Here is a 15,208-nt window from a genome sequence, read left to right on the forward strand (position 1 = left end):
GACGAATTGGGCTGGTACATCTGCTCCCAAGAGAATCAGCTGCACCCCACGTTCCATCGTGAGCCCCAAGTGTTCCTGGCTCATCTCTGGGTTTGCCCGTGTAGCCTCAGTGTGGACGGTGTGCCCTGGTGCTTTGTGTGGCCAGGCCCAGCTCTCTTCCCTCCAGCCTTAGCTGTGCTGGCTGGATGAGGTGGAATGCCGGGCCCAGGGGCTTGTGCTGGGGGTGTGTGTGTGTTTGTATGGACTGAGGCCCTGGCTGTCCCTCAGTGGGCCTGGGAAGGGACAGCTGGACCGGTTTCATGTGTGTCCTTGGTGGCTGTAAACCGTGGCCAGGGGTAGCTCCGAGGGGCCCGGTGGACTCATGGAGGCACACTTGGAATGTTCCACTGATGGAAGGGAAGACACGTTGGGCAGAAAGAACCCCCCCAAATACCCCCTCCATTCACCAGAGCCCCCACCCTTTCATCCGTCCCTCCCGGGAGAGGTCCCACGCTGAGGGGCTTGGCTGGGGGGGAGACGCACACAAACACCCGGCAGTGATGAAGCTGGCCCCTTGGCATGAGCTTGTCGGTTGGGGGTCGGGCGTCCGGCGAGCGGCCTCTGGGAGAGTCGCTCTGACTTGGTGGGAGCCTTATGGCTGGGATCTTGTTTGGCGCCTGCTCGCACCTCTTCCTTTCTGCAGGGTGCCGTAGCCACTGGTCAGCGTCTCTCAGACCAGGTCCTGCGTGCAGCAGCAGCAGCCTTGGAGGAGCTGCTGTGCCCGGTCACAGATGGGAGACTGAGGCTCCGAGATGCCGGGGCCCCGGCGGGGAGGCGGCCAGGGCAGGGACTGTGGTCCTCGGGGTGTCCCCAGCATCGTTGCTGCCTGGGTGGTCTCCGGCACACGCATGGGCATGGGCAGCGGCCCCTCCTCTCTGAGCACTGCTCGCCGCCCCCGCGCGGGTCCCCGGGCCTTGGCACGGGCTCAGGAATTCCACATTATCAGGCCGTCTCCGGCTTCCTCAGCAGGGTGCGGGCTGCTCCTGTCTTCCCCTGGCCACACATCTGGAACCTGTTACCTCCGTGTCAGGGCAGGGCCGCCCGGCCGTGGCGGGCTCCCAGAGGAAGTGGAAGCAGCCCCCTCCCCAGCACCAGCCGCAGCTGCCCCCGGCCCTGAGCCCCATGGGCTGCATGAGGCCGGCCTGGGGCCATTGTGGCAGGGCCCAGCAGTGGGAGGGTGGGGAGAAGCCTCCTCCCACCAATGGGCTTGGGCCTCCTCAGGAGGAGCTGGGTGGGGCTGGGGAATCTGTCTCCAGCTGCCTGGTTTTCCTGCTTCCAGAAGGTGCACCTGGAAATACGGTGTCAGGCTCTGAAGGGCCCAGAGGGACTGTCCACATGCTGTGGGGACCTGAGGCCCAGAGAGGTGGATCCCTCACCCAAGGCCATGCAGCAGCCTGGGACCAGGGACTGCCCCCTGCCCCCTAAATGCCAGCTCCTGTGTGGCTTTGGATGCTGTGCTCCTTGGAGGGGGCAGCTGGGCAGTGGTCTCGGGCCTTGGTGGGCGCATGGCGTAGAGCAGTCAAGGAACCAGCCGCCGGGAGACGGGACGTGAACCCAGGCGGCTGTTAGCCCCTTTGCCAAGCTGTTAGGGCCGCGCCGGGGAGGGGAGGGTGCGGTGGGCCTCTGAGGTGTGCCCTGGGTATTCAGTTGGCCTTGAGGGCCGCCTCCCAGACCTCAACTTGCCCACCTGTGCAGTGGGCACGTGGGGGCCCAGAGACGTGCCCGCAGGTGGAGAGGTGCGAGGGGTGGAGCCTGTGCTGTCCTGTGGCGGCACCTTGGCACCTCCGGGTTCCTCTCCCTCAATGGGCCTCGCCCGAGGACCCGCCCAGCCTGGCTCCGGCTGCCAGCCTAGTTCCCGGGCTCCGGCTCAGCCAGCCGTTTTGCTGACCCCATAGGAACTGCTCATTAAGCTAATGGTTCCCAGGGTTCCCTGACTTCAGTCGATGGGATCGGCCTGCTGGAGATCCTCACCGATAAGGCGCGCCCCGCCTGCTCGGGGTAATTTGTTATTAAACAAACACCGCCCTGTTCCTTTTGCAGCCCGCTCAGCCCTCCTTGGAGGTGCCAGCCTGTGTGGCTCTGCTCCAGGCCGGGGCTGCCCGGAAAGGGCCCCTGGCATCCGTGTGCCCGCGAGCCTGGCTGCAGCGGGTGTGGGCCTGGCATCTCCTCAGCGCCCTTGGGACTCTCGATTCGACTGTCAGAAGGGCGAGGGTAGGGGGTCTTCCTGGCTTGAGCCAAGGGGTCCCGGGCGTGAGGGAGCCCCAGGCCCTCAGCTGGGGGAACAGCGGCCCCTGTTGAATCTTTCTTCTCACTCTAGAGTTGCTGCGTGCTTGTTCCCTCCATCGTCACCTGCCTGAGATAAGCAGGTGGGGCGGTGGCCTTAGAACAACATCTCTTTCTGGGCCTTGGCTCCGCGAGCCCCTGTCCCTGGAGAGCCCTCTCCCGGTGCAGGGGGAGGCGCCCACGTGTGCCCACCAGCCAGCTCCTGGCTCCCACTACCCCGGGGCCCCAGGGGCTCAGCAGAGACCGCTCAGGGCTGGACGGGCGTGACCCGGCCCCAGAAGGAGGCGCAGCCGCTCCGGGAAGAATGGCGATGCTCTTGCTCCTGCTGTCCCAGGGCCCTGGTGAGGGCGCCCCTGAGGGCCTGGGGTCTCCCTCCCGGGGCCAGGCAGCCTCCGCCATGGGGCCTCCCTGCGCTTTGCTGCGGTAGAGATGCACCCTGTGGGGTGAAAAAGCCCGAGCAGCAGAAGGTTCTGGAGAGCTGGCTGTCTTGCTTTAGGTGAGCAGTCAGGCGTGTCCTTCTGTGGGTGGTGCACACGTGTGTGTGTGTTGTCTTAGTGTGATGGGCGATGACTGCCACACCTCTGAGGGCCTTTTTGGGCCCCCTCCCTGTGAGCGTCGCATGCGCCTGGCCCCGCCCAGGGTGCTCCCTGGGTTTGGGCGTCATGGGCCTGAGTTCGAGGTCCAGCCTGGGGTGGCTGGGTCCCTCTCTGGCTGAGTGACCTCGGGACCGTCCCTTCCCAGCTGTCCCGAAGCTGCCTTGCCGTCTCCGTCAGCCTCGTGGTTTGGAGGCGTGGGGGGCGAGGCTGAGTTGGGATACCCCCTCCTCCCGGTTTAAGGCCCATTTTAACCTGAAACCTTACACACGTTTATGCAGTCACAGACATACACGTGTGCGTGCACAGGCACTCCATGTGTGAGCTCACACCAGATCCCCAAATCGAGTCTCCCGAACGGATGGGCTGGGTGTTCACAGCACCCAGCGTGCCAAGCAAAGTCCTCTGAGGTTCCGGAATCTTGCTGGGTTTACAGACCTGGTGGGATGCTGGGGGCAGGGCTCCAGGGCTGGTGGGCACGGCGGGAGGGGGCACCCCATTGCCTGACTCCCTGGGATGCAGCCAGAGTGCCCCTTGGTCTCCTGATGTGGGGACAGTAAGGAGAGTCGTCTGCCCCCACCCAAGGGTGTCCTCGAGGTGTGCCCTGGGGCGAGTCGCTGGCCCTCCTTGGGCCTTGGTTTCCTCCTCTGTGGGCTGGGGCTGCTGTCATGATCAGTGGGACCTTGTCCCTGGAGCACAAGGTGGCCTTGAGTGGCAGTGGCCGTCCCCGGCCCCAGTCTTGTTTTTGGTTAAAAGTCAGGGAAGGCATGCAGGCCACAAGCAGCCCCCTGGGCTCAGCTGGCCTGGGAGGGGTGGGTGTGCCAGCTCTGCCCGGCTGGCTGCCGTGGGGACGACCACGAGGGGGCAGCCTGGGCCTGGGGGTCTTGCCACTTACCGCGCCTCCCGGTGCCGGGCAGGAGGGCTGCCCCATGGGCACTTTCTCTTTCCAGAATACCCTCTCCCCAACTTCGCCCCGGCCGACCAGTCTGGTCCGCGGAGGACCTCGTCCTGGTGCACAGCTGTGCACGGAGGCTCACGCAGGGCGGTCCCCGCTGGTCCTGGAGCCTGCAGCCTGCAGCCGGGCCCGGGCTGTGGGAAGCAGGCTGCGGGTGGCTTTTGCCCCTCAAGGGGCCCCCACGCTTGTCTCCATGCTCTGGGAACGAGGGCCATCTGCAGGCTGGGGGCTGAGGGGCTAGGGGTGCTGTGCCCAGGCTGGCCTCTCCCCACGTGGCAGGCGGGCGGGCAGCACACACGATGGCAGTGGCCCTTGCCCGGGTGCTGCTGCGTGTCGAAACCCGTCGCTGACGCGGCCGGCGGTGTCGAAATGCGTGCTCGTGGGTTTCCCAACATCCTGCCAGCCTGTCACAGGACCGGGTGTCAGAGCCTGGGGGCCAGGCCCCGCCTGCACCTCCCTCTCCGTGTGCCCGGCTGCCCCGTGGGGAGATGAGGGGTCCCTCCCACGGCTGCCCAGGGTGCCGGCTGAGGTCGTGACGTTGGGGCAGGGTGACATTACTCTGGGCCCACGTGGTCCTGTGACCTACCCGTCTTACGAGGTCAGGCGGCTTCAGAGTAAGGCCGGATTTGCACCCAAGCCGCTGCTGTCCTCGGGGCCGGAAGGAAGGGGGTGAGGCGGAGGCAGGTGAGGACGCTTGCCAGCTGGGTGGGCATACTGCAGCCGGATCGTGGACAGGGGCAGCCAAGGGTCCCAGGCCCTGTGCCCTCCGAGGGCCTGGCTGGAGGAGAGGAGAGGGCGGGAAGGGGGAGCCTTGGGCCGCGCTGGCTGGCGCCCCTCTCCCTTTGGCCGGGGTAGGCCTGGCTCCTGGGCCTGCCCTGCAGTGGGCAGACAGTGGCCGGGGGGCTGCACATTCATCACTCATCCGCCTGCACCGGGCACTCGGCTTTGGGGCATCGTGCGTTCTCGTGGCCTTCTGGGCTGGGCGTTCTCATGCTCAGTGTTCAGAGGAGGAACCCGGGGCTCTGAGAGGCCAAGTGACCTGCTGGGGATACTAAGCAGGAGACAGGGCACCGGTGTCCAGTTTACTGGATAGTGAAGGCCACTCTCCGAGGTTCAGACTAGGGGGCGATGGTACACTGGTAAAGTACACCCTCGAGGGCGCCCCGTTCTGCCACTCGGAGCTGTGCAACCTCAGACAAGCAGCCCAGGCTCTCTGATCCCTGAGGGGACTCCACCAGCCTGGGCGTGGAGCTGGTTAAAGATGCTTCTGGAGTCTGGCTTTCGGGTGAAGGGGAGGAGGAGAGGGGCTCAGGACTGCCCTCCCCAGTGAGGCGCTGCTGCAGACCCCTGCCAGGGCCCCTGCGGGTGGGGCCTGGGTTCTTGGAGCCTGCGGTCAGGCCTCGCCCCCACTTCGGCGTCTGCCTGTCGCCTGTCAGCGAGGGAGGGGCTGGAGACCAGTCTCTCATGGATGAGGAAGTGGGCGCCCAGAGAGGGTGAGGGGCTGGGGCTGGGCCACACAGCGAGGCGGCTACCCAGCAGGGGCCAGTGCAGTGAGGTGGGGGTTTCAGGGGTCGCGGTGGGGGGACTGTGTGGGTTCCAGCCAGTGGTGCTGAGCACCGTCACTCGGGCCGGGGTGACAGAAATGGAAAGAGAGGTGACCCCCACAGAGGCTCCCGGTTGTAAGCGCCTGCCGTGTGCCGGGGCCCGTGTCTGGGCCTGCCCACCGCAGCCGCCCATGCTCCGCTCGCCCGGTTATCCTACAGCGGCCCTGTCTCGAGGGTTTATTAGCCCATTTTCCAGATGAGAACACTGCGGGCCTCGGCCCGGACGGGGGGCTGGCCTTGGACCCTGCGCCTCCTGGTGCCAGGGCTCCTGCCTCTGTCTTCCGTCCTCGTGGGCCCATGGCTGGGGTTGCTGCCCTCGGGGTGGCATGTATGTCGGTCTGTCCCATCTCCCAACTGAGGACAGAGTGCCTGGGGGTTGGTTTGGGGGCTGTGGGAGTCTACCGTGTCATAGCTGGAGGGAGGCATGTGGTGCCTCTTGCAGGAAGCCCTCCTTGATGTCTACCCCAGGATAGAGTACCCTCCGCCTTGCGCTGTGTCACTGACTGACCGGTCCCTTTGGGATCCTGGAGAAGGCCATCTCTCTGTCTGATTCTGGTGTGGGAGTCCCTGGGCAGGGCCCAGCCTTGTTTGTCTGTCTACTCCTGGCACAGGGGGCAGTGGGGCATAGCTGTCCCCCTGGTGAGTGCTCTGTGTGACGTGTGAAGGGAGGCGAAGCCGAGGGCACCGTCCCCTTTCTGAGGACAAGGACTGAGACCCAGAGGAGTTCAGTCAGATGCCTGAGGCCCCACCCAGGTGTAAGTCGTGCAGCCAGGACTTGAACCCAGGTCTGCTAGCTCTGGGCCACCTGTACCTCACCACCTGTGGGGACGGATGTGAAAGGCCAGCTTCATGGTCACTTGTCCACTTCCACTGCCTCCTAGCCACTTCCTTCATATGTGACATCTCTTTGCAGAAGAAGAAGTAAGGGCTCAGAGAGGTTGCTTAACCTGCTTGGGGTTGCACAGCTTGTCAGTGCCTTGGGGTCTCTTTGAAACTTGGTGCTTGCTCAGCTGCTTCTTAAGGACTATGGTGAATCCTGTGTTCACCTGTATTCAGCCTGCATTCACCCGTTACTAGCTCTCCTGTCCCCACCCCATCCATCCCTTTAGTAAGTCTTTATTTGGCATCTGCTGTGTGCCAGGCCCCGGGGATGCTCAGTGAACCAGTTATGGTTCCTGCCCTCAGGAGCCCACAGACCTTGGCAGCCTCACACGAGTGGGCTGGGGGCGCCCTGCGGCATGGTGAGTGTTCTCGGGGTACATAGTGGAAGAGGCCCCTACCCTGCCCAGGAGGATCAGGAGGGCTTCCTGGAGGGGGTGTCATTTAAACTGAGCCTGGGTTGGAGTGAGCCAGGAGACACATGGGGGAGTTTTGGGCCCAGGGAACAGCACGTCCACGCCTACAGGCAAGAGAGCTGGTGTGTTCCTGGAAATGACCCGGTTCCCAAGGCTAGGGGGAGAGTGGACAGGCCCAGAGAGCATGGGGCAGCGTGGAGAGGGCCGGGAGCCTCAGGGCGGGCGAGGAGGAGGGCGGGCGGTGGCCGCTGTGGTCGTGGTTGGGCCTGGGCCCCCAGGAGACCTTCCTGTGTCTAGAATCGCAGTGGTCTGGGCTCTCGGCTGCCCGGTCAGGGGCTGGGAGGTGAGTGCTGCGTTCTTGGCAGGCGGCTGAGGGACACCCCCCCCCCCCCCCCCCCCCCCCCCGTGGCCCTCGGCTCGTCTGGAGCTCCGGGGTCGGGACGCCGCGGGAAGCTGGGTCTAGGCGGCTGGCGGAGCCTTCCAGGCAGGCCCCAGCCCAGCGCAAAGCCCGGTTCATCCCGGGGTCAGCCCAGGGGCCGTGCCGACGCACGGGCTGGTGTTAGTCGGGCGAGTGATGCTGGGTGAGCCGGCTCATCTTACAGCCGGGCGGGGGCCGGGTCGCAGGGCTGGGCAGGGAGCTCCTGACGGCCTTGCTGGGGCTCCGTCCAGCTCAGCTGGGAGGTGGAGGGCTCCGCGGGGCTGGGGCTGGAGGAGGTCGAATCCACCTTTGGCTTGGAGAGCGCTTCTGGGGGAATGTTGGTGCACGTGGCCGATGAGGGAGATGCTGAGGTTCTGTAAGATAGCCTCCCCCCAAAAAAGCTGAAAACCAGCCACCCTGAGACTCCGTTACCCCCGCCAAACGAGGGGAGTCAAAGCCCCCCACCGTGCACCTTCCCCCCACCCATGGCAGTGCCGCGCCTGGCCCTCCTCCGCACGGGTATCCCAATGACAGCCTCTTATTTTATAAACAAAACGGAATACAGGTTTTCGGTTTCTGTTGAAGTTGGGATCTCCTGTAGGAAGGGTCCCCCCGTTTTTGGGGAGGGAGAAGTTGACCTCTTGCCGGGGCTGGCCATGCCTCCTCGAGGCCGGCAGAGGAGCGAACCAGCGTGTTCCTGGGGACTTGGGCCCTGCGACCCAGGGTCCTGCTCCTGTCACAGGCCTTCTGCGCCTCGAGCAGTGCTGACCACCCTGCAGACGTGGCCTGGGTTGGGGGATTGGAGGGGCTTCTGGGTCTCAAGCAGGCTGTGCGTGTGCTGATGTCCGTGTGTCTGTGCGACGCCTGTCTGAGTGGTCTCTGTGCCCCTGACATCAGCCCCACTCCGTTCGCTCCCCGTCCATGGCTGCACCCCTGCCCTGCTGTTCCTTGTGCCCAGGCAGCAGCCTTGGGTCCCGGTCTCACCCGCCACTGACCAGCTGAGTGGCCTTGGGCAGGTTGAACTTTGTGTCTCTGAGCCTCATTTTCCCTTCTGCAAAAAGACAGCAATGCTTGTAGGGTTTTTCAAACAGCTGAATGAGGTCCGTGTTGCAAAGTGCCTGGCGCAGGGTCCCTCGTGTTGAGGATGATCTGGATACGCCACGCCCCTCCCCGGCTGGCACTGGCGGGTGGACATCGGGGTGTTGGGCAGGCGCCTTCTCCCGCCATTGGTGCAGGGCCTGGGGAGGGACCTGCCTGGCTCCCTGCACCTGAGTCCAGCGAGGGTTCTGGGCTCTGAGAAGCTGGCGGGGTCTGTGTGGGCTGTGGATCCCTGGGAGGCCAGGGGCCGCCTGGAGGGCCTGGGGCACTGGGGTCCCTGGGCCGTGGAGGGCTGGCATGGGCCCGTGCAAGACACGTTCATGTCCCTGTGGCTGGCCGACCGGGCAGCGCATGGTCTGTGTATCCTGGCCCCACACCCTCCCTCGTCTTGGGGAGGCCCCCTGCTGCTGCTCCTGACCTGAGCTATGCAGGTCCTCCTGGTGGCTCTGTCGCCCGTGGCCTGGGGGGAGCCGAGTGAGGGCCTGGCACTGGGAGCAGGGACCCTGGCCAGTCTGGTTTGGCATCTGGGATCCGGTCTGGAAGGGAACCCCAGACTTGCTGCTTCTGAGCTGTGGGACCTAGGCAGCCCCACCCTCCCTTCCTGGGGCCCCCAGGCAGTGTGGGTAGTTAGTGGTGGTCATCGGGTCCCTGATGGGCTGAGCTGGCTCCCCTCCCTGAGTCACCTTGTGCAGGCATGATGGCCTGTCCCTGTGACCACCTGACCATGGAGCAGGTGGCCCTGGGGCTGCCCGGCCCCACTCACTCCAGGGCCATCAGGTGGAGGCCCAGAGCATGCAGGGCCCTATTATGCTCTCGCTGTGGGCAGGCCCTGTCAGAGCTGGCCCCATGCTCCGAGACGGAAGGCGCTCGCGGTGAGCTCAGCACCAGCCGTGCTCAGCTCCGGGGAGCTCTGGTCCGCTTGCCCAGAGCGGGAGCCCCAGTCACAGTCAACCGCAGGTCCCCTCTGTCCGGACTTGTGTCGCCGTGTCCCTTTGTCTCTTCTTGGCCCTCATGGGAACAGGAGTGGCAGGGCCTTCTCTTCAGCGGCCGATTCTCCCGAAGCCGTGGCCTGTGAGGTGTGTCCGTGTCCTTGTTTCGTCCTACGAGGCAGGATGCTGCTCTGTGTCAAGTTCACCATGTGAATGGCCTGTTAATTCATCGGTGCATGTCGCTGGCCTGGGGCCTGCAGGACTGGCGCCCTGTGGCTGCTGTCCCATGCTCCCTTCTCGAAGATTGTAGCCGGGAGCGGCCGCCACGAGGGGAGCACGTCCGGAGGGGGTGGCTTTCCCGGCTTCCGCCTTGGCACTTCGCATCCTTGTTGTGCCCGTGGGGAGCCCGACCCCCGGTTTCATCAGTGGCGGGACGAAGGCCCGGGTGTTGAGTGCTTGGTGGGACTGGGGCGAAGACGCCGTCTGACCCCGTGTTGGATTTTAGGGGGAAGGGGGAGCACCCTGTTCCTTCAGAGACGTAAAGTCGTCCTCCCAGAGGCTGACTCTCCCCTGGTGTTAATCCTCTGTGCGTGTTTTGGTCGGCCACAGCCTGCTGCTGCCCAGCCCCGCTCGTGTCCCCACGAGCCTGTCCCGCCCTGCAGGTTCGGTGAGGGGTGATGGGGAGGGGAGCGGAGGGGTGCTGAGTGAGACCCCGGCTCCACTGGGCCTCGCGGGGCTGGGAAAAGCCAGCTGGCAGGGCCAGGAGGTGCCTGACCGTCAGAGGGGTTGCAGCCCGTGGTCCAGCCTCCGCGCTGTCCTCCGGGATGGTGGCCGCGCAGTGGACGGCGATGCCGTGGGTGGCGAATAGGCTTCACGCTCACCATGTTTGGGGTCAGGGGCATGTGCAGCAGGAGGCTGGCAGCTGCCACGAGTTCTGGGCAAGGCCAGGGAGGGGCCGGCAGAGCATGGGGCCAAGGGTGCTGGCCGCTGCAGGGGCCCGCTGTGGGACCGGTGCTGTCATCACGAGCAGAGGGCTGTGTCCTCCATCGGCTGGGGCTGTGTCAGAGCTGGGCTGCCTGCGGGGGTTGCCGTGAGCTGGTTGTGCTCAGGGCCCTGCGCCGAGACCCCAGCCCCTCGCCTGTGGGTGGGGTCCTAGCCCTTGCCTCCTGAGGGGCTGCACTGCCCTGTCTCTGGAAGGCGGAGCAGGGAGAAGACGTGGCCTGGAGGGAGGTGAGGATGCTGGCTGGCTTATTTGCTCGGAGCCGGGCTCTGGGGCACCCGGAGAGCAGGCCCTGGACCCTGTCCCCAGTGAGGTGTCCTCTGGCGGGAGGTTGATGCCCAGCTGGACTGTGGCAGTGCCTCGGAGCAGGTGTGGGCTGGCGGCTCTCTCCGTGTCCTCAGCCAGCGCAGGGCCGGGGCTCACAGGCTCTGTCACGGCTCCGGCGCAGCCAGAGGGCCAGGAGCCCGGGGCCACGTGCCCACCCGCCATCTCCCCACTCTGGAGCCGGTGTGCCGAGGGACGTGGTTCCCCGCACACTGAGGGCTCTGGGTCCCGGGGCCACCCCGGCCTGACCAGCGTCCATCTGCCTCCGGGAGGGAGTCCAGGGGAGGCCCTGGCCCCAGGCGGCCCTCCTGGCACGTGTGCTCACACCTGTGCAAGCCCCTCGAGCTGGGCGCAGGGCCGAGGTCAGGCTGCCCGTGGCTGAGACGTGGTCTGATTTCCTTGAGTCGGACTGTCCTGCTCCATCCTGTGCCCAGAAGAGAGGCCTGCTTCTGTCTTTGGGGGGCCACCAGCCCCTTGCCCTCCCTCCATTAGGGGTGGGAGTGGGGCCTGTGCTGCCAGCTGTCTGCCAGTCAGTCAGCAAATGCAGTTACTGCCGGGTGGGGTCACTTTCCTGCTGACACAGCTCCTGGGATCCAGGCCAGATCCTGGGCCCCTCCCACCTCCTCGGCCCTCCCCCGCACCCCTCCTCTGTGCAGCAAGACTGGACGTCATGCTGTTCCCTCTCCTTCTTGCTTGTCCTTGTTGTGCTCTTGCTGGTTCTTCTGCTTTTACTTTTCCTTCAGACCCTGTATCTACTCACCTGTACCAGGTGAGGCCCTGCCCTCCGGGCTCTCTCCCCACTTCCTGAGGGCCCCCTGAGGGCAGGGGCACAGGCTGCCCTGAGGTGGGTGCCCAGCACTGTGGGCTCTTGGGGAGATGCTGGGACGGGCCTCCCTTGCTCCCTGGCTGTGGTCAGGAGGGGCCAAGATGGGGTGTCTGAGAAGGGTGCTGCCCCGGAGTGGTGGGTCGGGACAGTGGACGTCGTCGCCCAGTGGCCTGGGGGCCCTTCTGTGTCAGAGGCCCACTCTGACCCTTTGAGCTGAGGTGTGGCTACCCCCTGGGAGGTGTCTCCCAGGCTCCCCTGACCACTGGCAGGGCCTTGTCCTCCTGTGTGTCACCCCTTCTCGGCCCCCCTTCTTCCCAGGAGGTGACAGGACCCTCCCGATTGACAGCTGAGACCTCGGGCCTGGCCTGAGCAGGAGCAAGGCCTGGCCGAGCCCCTCCTCACAGTGGACTTCCCCACGTGGCCCGGGCCAGAGCCTGGGACCCAGAGGCCTGTGGCCTGTAGGGGCCTGGGGCCTGCTGTCCTCTCTGGCCTCCCTGGGTGAAGCTCAGCCTCACATGGGGAGGGGCAGTGGCCGCAGGCCTTTGGAGGGCCCAGCGCCCTCCCCGGTTGGTCACCTTGCTGGCGTCTGGGCTAGGTGACTCAAGGAGGCAGGCCTGATCTGAGCTCCTGGGCCTTTGGGGCCATCAGGGTTGGGGCCCAGCCCTGCAGGGGCTGCGTTTCCTGGGCCACCTGCCCGACTGTGACCTTCCTGGGCCCCTCCCGGGAGCCCCTCTGCAGCGCAGGGCCTGGCTGGCCCGACAACACTGGGGACACCCGGATCCCAGGCCCGCCCTGCCGTCCGCCGGCTTCAAGTCTGGGCAGGTGTGTGTGTTCAGGGCGGCCGCCCGGTGGGGCCGAAGGCGACGTGCCGGCCCTGTGAGTCATGCCGAGGCTGGGGGTGGGGGCGGCAGGGCCCTGCTGCGTGCTGAGGCATGCCGCCGGCTTGGCATGGGAACCGGCCGCAGCATGGGGACAGGGCAGCTGGCTGGGGTGGGTGCCTGCCCTTGGCCTCCGGGGGAACTGGGATGGGGCCAGATCAGGGATCAGGGGCTCCAAGACCCAGCCTCCCCCAGGCTCTCCTGCCTGAGGCCCGGGCGCCTCCCGGGTCAGGGCTCCACAGGAGCAGAGGCTGCTTCGCCTTTCATGGGGGCAGAAAGCCCATCGGGAGTGGGGAGGGGAGGGCAGGAGAGCAGATGGACGGAGTCTAGGCGCTGCGGTTGGTGGGTCGATGTCCCTGGGTGTCCAGGCAGCAGACGAGGCAGTGTGGGAGTCCCACACGCCTCCAGGCTGGCCCCTGCCCGCCCATGCCCGTGCCCCTCGCCTGCCGGCCCCGTGGTCCTGCTCCTGTCTGGCCAGGGGTGACACTGGCTGCTGAGACTCACCGAGCCCCTTCTGCAGACCCCTCGTACCCGGTTTGGAGGGCGAGGCCAGGGGAGGGGCCTCCGGGGGGCTCCAGGCCCGCCAGTCCTGGGGTCAGGGGGCTTAGAGCTGGGGGTCGTGAGGACGGCAGCCGCCCCACCTGCTGCTGAGGGTCAGCACACCACTGCCCACTTGGCAGCTGAGACGGTGAGCCCCAGGAGGGGTGGGAGTGTGTGGGCCTTTGGGGGTGCGGGGGGATGTGGGTGTGTTCACCCCACTGTGGGGCGCGGGAGGTTTGTGCGCTCCCCTGGGCGGGAGTGGAGCAGGGCGGAGTCTGATGGCACCCGGTCTGAGCCCAGCAGAGCCTCCTGTCGGATCTATGACCCGGGCACCGTGCATGGGGTGCTGAGGGCACTTCTCAGCCCCAGCTGCTGCTTCTGGCAACGGGAAAGCTCCTGCCCTTCGGGGGCCAGTGTGGGCACCACTGAGGAGGGAGAGCATGTGGCTGGGCTGGTCACGGAGGTCTGGGGCAGGGGGGCGGCTGGTCAGAGGCCGCAGAGGCTTTGAAGCACTGAGGCTGGGAGAGGTGACCAGCCTGGGCTGGGGGCTGGGGTCCAGGGATGACCTGCGGTCTGGGGCGGTGGGCCCTGACTGCACCTGTGGGGCTGGGCTGAGTGCTCTGAGGGGTCTTTTGAGGCTGGGGCCCTCTCTGCATCTTCCTACTCTGCAGGGGCAGGGAGGGCTTCCTGGAGGAGGTGTCCCTGGCAGGAAGATCCAGAGGGAATGACCGTGCCTGCTCTGGGGGCCAGGGCTAGGCTGAGGGGGCTGAGGGCCACAGAAACTACAGAGGGCCAGACACTTGGGCTGGGCTGGACGCTGAGGCAGCCTACCTTCCACCACTGTGGCCACAGGGCTGCTCTGAGAGGGAAGGGGGCTGGTCTTGGTGGGAGTGATTGATGGAGACGCCTAGGTGAATGTGGGGCTTTTGCCAGCTGACTGTTGGCAGCCTTGGGGGCGAGGGGCCCTGGTCAGGACTTTGAGGGGCGGCTTCACCTTGAATTAGACCCTGACCTCCCCGGGGTGCTCTGCTTGGCAGCCAACTGGAAGGGAGGCAGTGCCTCCGTCCGGGCCTGCTGCACAGTAGGTCTCGTGAAATGGTGTCTCCTGGGTGTGGGCACACAGGAGGCATCAGGTGCTTCTCCCGGGTGGGACTGCTTGGGTGGTGACAGGGACAGCTGTGCATGCTGCCGTCAGGCGCAGTTGTCAGAGGGCCCCCTGAGGCCCCTCGCCTCCTCGCCCCTGCCCACAGACCCTGGAGTGTGGGAGAAGCTGCTGCCTCATGGTGGCCCTCGATCTCTGTGCTGACCCCCCAACCTCCTGGACCCCCCAGGACATGAGCGAGAGGGAGGGGGCAGCTCGCTGGGGTTGCACATCCCCGGTGGGGCCAGTGCCTCTGCCCACCGCCGGCCCTCCCTGCCGTTCCCTTGCTGCTGGCCAGCCATGTGTGGGAGGAAGGAAGCTGAGGTCTGGGGGCGGGGAGTGGGGGTGCTCTGCCAGGGCCTGGGCTCTGGCCTCAGCACCTTGATGGGGAGGGTGAGCCCTGGGGAGGGCAGTGGGCTGCGTGGGGCCAGGCGCCTCCCAGGGGCCAGGAGCTGGGGCAGGTCCAGGGCAGCTGGCGGGAGAGGGCAGCACCAGGCGGCCCCAGGCCCGTCCGCAGGGGTGACCCTGGGTTGTCATCCTGGACGTTGCTGGACTGGCGAGGCAGCCCAGAGGTGGGGCACTGGATGAAGGGGGCTCCTGTGCTTGGAAGGAACAGCAGGTCTGGGGGGTTCATGGGGTACTGGGGGAGCACAACCCAGTCCAGTGACCTGAGGGGGAAGCTGAGGCTTGGAGAGGACCCCAAGTGTCTGGTCCATGGTGTTTTCCAGTTTCTGTGGCGATGACACTCCCACCATGGCCAACCTCACGCTACTGAGGATGTCGCTTAGTGCTGGGCGGAAAGAGATGCGCACCGTCCAAGCCGGTCCCGCCCACTCCTGGGCAGCCCCCGCCCCTTTTCTGCCCACCCAGAGGGGCCGAGACTGTGCTCGCGATCCTTCTCAGCGCCTTGCGTGTTCTTGGCGCTTGCTAGATGTTTGAGCACCTTTGGACACACTTGCCTGGGGCAGGGCCTAGGGGCTGAGACTCCGCAGGGCGGGGAGGCACCTGGCCATACGCAGGGCTGGTCTCGTGCTGCTTGGACTTTTGGGCCGTGTGACCCACATAGATATGACTTGTGTGCTTGCACACGTCACACAAGTGTGCGCGGCTGGTGGGGGCTGGTGGCGTCTGAGCACCCAGTTCTGCACAAGGCCTCCCCAGGTGTCAGCACACAGGTGGACCGTGGCAGGGACGTGCGCCCAGGCTGCACCACCCCTGGGGCCACCCAGCTGATGGGACAGGCCCTGTTCCTGGTCAGCAGGGCTCTCTCAGTCCTCCTGAGCTG

General features: G+C 66.1%; 1 protein-coding gene across 8 annotated transcripts in view; it reads left to right on the forward strand.

The window, feature by feature from the left end:
* RXRA (retinoid X receptor alpha) overlaps window positions 1–15,208 on the forward strand; it is a 102,431-nt gene that overhangs the window by 39,134 nt on the left and 48,089 nt on the right. Inside the window, exon 1 of one of the 8 annotated variants that reach the window (XM_070596348.1) lies at window positions 4,280–4,554. The exons of the other annotated variants lie outside the window; for them this stretch is intronic. The gene's annotated coding sequence lies outside the window, so the exon portion shown is untranslated. Of the gene's footprint in view, window positions 1–4,279; window positions 4,555–15,208 lie in introns of those variants that run through there. 8 annotated transcript variants of the gene reach the window in all.

This window comes from Equus przewalskii, chromosome 26, assembly GCF_037783145.1.
Source record: "Equus przewalskii isolate Varuska chromosome 26, EquPr2, whole genome shotgun sequence".
NCBI lineage: Eukaryota > Metazoa > Chordata > Mammalia > Perissodactyla > Equidae > Equus > Equus przewalskii.